Source organism: Melanotaenia boesemani, chromosome 8 (assembly GCF_017639745.1).
Source record: "Melanotaenia boesemani isolate fMelBoe1 chromosome 8, fMelBoe1.pri, whole genome shotgun sequence".
Lineage (NCBI taxonomy): Eukaryota > Metazoa > Chordata > Actinopteri > Atheriniformes > Melanotaeniidae > Melanotaenia > Melanotaenia boesemani.
Window position 1 is genome coordinate 24,948,929 of NC_055689.1, and position 3,443 is coordinate 24,952,371.

Sequence of the window (3,443 nt, forward strand, 5' to 3'; positions counted from 1 at the left end):
CAGTCAAAAAACAACACCAATAAGGAAATGGAGCTCCAAATAAATAACTCCATAATTAGCGACCCCTTTACTATAGCGCTAAATCTGAACAACTTCTTTATAAACTCTATGCTGGAGGTCACGCAGCACTTTAGACCATCGGCCTGTATTGACAACATCATTGATTCTGACCAGCAAGTCTGTAGAATCACTAATATATGAGACTATGAAGTCAGGGATGCCCACAGAGATTTTTTTTAGGGGTGGCCATATGGTGGCCAGAGGAAATAGCAGGGTGGCCAAAGGTTATTAAGTCTATGATGCGTAACTACACAAGTCCATGTAGTCTGCTGAACAAAAACATGAAGTGGGTCAGTTTGAGCTTATGGCACATAAGAACTTCTGATCAGAAATGTTCCTAGAAAAAGACTAAATGAAATTATCTGCCATTATATAGCTAGTTTCATTTATTACAGCCTTGGTTGTGTGGGTGGGGGACCAAATTCAGCTAGGGGGTCTGGGGGCATGCCATACAGGGTAATATAATAATATTATATTATCCCATAGTGGCATATGGGGAGGGACATTTTGGGCATATCTGAACAGACTTGTTCCTCTCAATGTATATGGCAACTACAGTGTTGACCTACTCAAACAACCTTAATGAACATCAGCACACTGACTCTTCTCTCCATTAGATTGCACATTTATTATCAATTTGCATTTATTTACATTCTCATGTGTTTATTTTATCGATATTTGTGACCAAAGACAAAATGGCAAAGAGAGGGCACTCACTCACTCACTCACTCACTCACTCACTCACTCACTCACTCACTCACTCACTCACTCACTCACTCACTCAGGGATCTGTGTGACCAATAAGCAGTAAACATGGAAATTATTATACTCCAACCACTTATGAATGGAGAATCACATAGTTGAAGCCCCGTCTCCTGTCGTTGTACACAGTCCAAGGGTAAACCTTTAGATATGGCTGTTTTGGTCCATCTGCTCATGACTGGGACATGTCTAGAACAACAGAGCAAAGCTGTCATTATTATAAAAAAAATATAATGACAAGACCTTCTTTCAGAACTGATCTGCTAAACATCAATTCTACCACCAGGAAAACATCATCCTCACCTACTGGTCCATGAGCAGGTCCACTACCTGGAGGCCTGGGCTGGTTGGGATCCAGCTTTTCTGAGCCCTCTACTGTAAAAGATATTGATCATCATATGCTAATAAACAGAGCCTGCTGTTTCTATAAGATGATTTAGTCTCCAAGTGTTACTACAGCCCCCAGATTACAACATCAGAATATCAGCGTTACGTACGTACGTTAGCTTCGTAGCATTAGCGCATGTAACGGTAACTATATTGCCATTCATTCCAGGTCATCTACATCCACATGTTAGAGCTAGCCATCATCCCTGTAATTATTTAAACCCCACCGACACTTGGCAGAAAACCATTAAACTGAAGTACTTGTGGTTTCATCATCTACTTACTGACAAGTCTTTTGTAGAGCTGATTGTGTCCTTTCTATTACCAGTGGCAACATCGCTCTTTGATCTTCTCGCTTCGGTGTCCTCGCTCTAAGGCCCTTTCAGTAGGACCCTACATGTGAGGTGCCCTCTGTGTGCCTGATTAAAATACTTTTTATTTACTTTTTTTATTAGCTTTTGAAATAGTTTGACATTCAAATATAAACAAAGTGTGCTGTGCTGTGTTAATAGTAAAAAAAAAAAAAAAAAAAAAAAAAATACAATATTTTCTGGGGTGGCCAGTGGGGTGGCCAGCTTTTTGTTCAGGGGGGCACTGGCCACCCCTGGCCACCCCTTGGGGGCGTCCTTGTATGAAGTAGGTAAAACCATCACTGGCATGAAAAATCCAAAAGCACTTGATGCTTTTGGATTTAATACATGTATATTGAAAGAGCACAAAGACTCATTAGTATGTCCAATTACTCATTTATTAAATAGGTCTTTCAGGGGTTCAGTTGTCCCAGCAGTGTGGAAGATAGCTGCAATAACACCAGTCTTCAAAGCAGGCTCCAAAAATGACATAACTAACTATCGGCCAATAAGTATCCTGCCCATCATATCCAAAATAGCTGAGAAGTGGGTAGTAAAACTCTTAACAGAACATCTAGAGAACACACACCCCTCACTTCATCCGTTACAATTTGGTTTCCGGCGCCACCATTCCACGGACACTGCAATATGCATGCTAATAGAGAACATAAAAACTTACTTGATAAGAATCTGTGTCAGAGCCGTCTTCCTAGATATGAAGAAAGCCTTCGATACCGTAAACCATCAAATTCTGTTGTCAAGGCTGACTCAATTCAATATCTCTGATCAAGCGTTGGCATGGCGTTCCTCATATTTAACACATAGAAAACAGTATGTAGTAGTGAATGGTGTCAAATCCCCCTGTTTGGACTGTAATGTCGGGGTCCCGCAGGGGTCAATTCTTGGACCTGTTCTGTTCTCTCTTTTTATCAATAACTTACCGAAGGCATGTCCAAATGTATTTTCTCAGATGTATGCGGACGATGCTATAATTTATACTCAGGCTCAAAATGTCCAGCAAGCCGCTAATACCCTAACAGCTGCATTGTCCTCTGTACACAAATGGATTACCGACTCTTGCCTCTCCCTAAATACCAAGAAGACTGTTTGTATGTACTTCTCAAAACAGTAACTTACAGATACTTTAATCTAATGTATTTCTAAATGGCATAGAACTTGATTTGGTTATGGAATTTAAATACCTTCGAGTAATTTTGGATCCTACATTAACATTTAAAAGTCATGTAAAAAAAGTAGCACAAGTAATCAAATTTAATATCCAAAATTTTCGACATATCAGAAATAACTTAATAACTTTAATAAACTTAAATGCAGCCAAGATGTTTTTTTATTCTATGATCATCTCTCACATGGATAATTGTATAACCAGTTGGTCACTTGCCTGTCCTACAACTCTTAAAACCATGGAAACTCTATATAAAAGATCACTGAAAATACTTGATAAAAAACCGCAATCGCACCATTACTGCAACATTTTAAGAAAACTTAAGTTACTGAATTTCCAGAATATGATATATTTAAAAAACGCTTGCCTGATTTATAAGGTGCTACACTCTCTAGCACCCCCTCCACTGGGAGATTTCATTAATCGTTGCATTAGTGTGCAGAGGACAACGAGGGCCACCGCTACGTAGAGGAGATGTGATAATCCCACACAGACGTACCTCTTTTGGTCAGGGTGTGTTATCTGTCCAAGGTGGAAAGCTATGGAATAGTCTACCACAAACATTAAGAGAATGTCCTACATATAACTCATTTAAAGTCCAATTAAAAAATTGGCTTTGGTCGAATCAGGAGTGTACTCACATGTAACATACACTGTAACGTACAATAAGCAAAACTCTGAAGGGCTCTGTAAGTATG

General features: G+C 39.4%; 1 long non-coding RNA gene across 1 annotated transcript; it reads right to left on the reverse strand.

The window, feature by feature from the left end:
• Positions 1-755: 755 nt before the first annotated feature.
• Positions 756-1,586, reverse strand: LOC121644749. The gene is made up of 3 exons (XR_006011308.1): positions 1,494-1,586; positions 1,126-1,197; positions 756-1,011 (listed from the first exon to the last, which is right to left on the reverse strand). It is a non-coding gene; the product is annotated as an uncharacterized LOC121644749 (long non-coding RNA).
• Between the last annotated feature and the right edge of the window lie 1,857 nt (positions 1,587-3,443).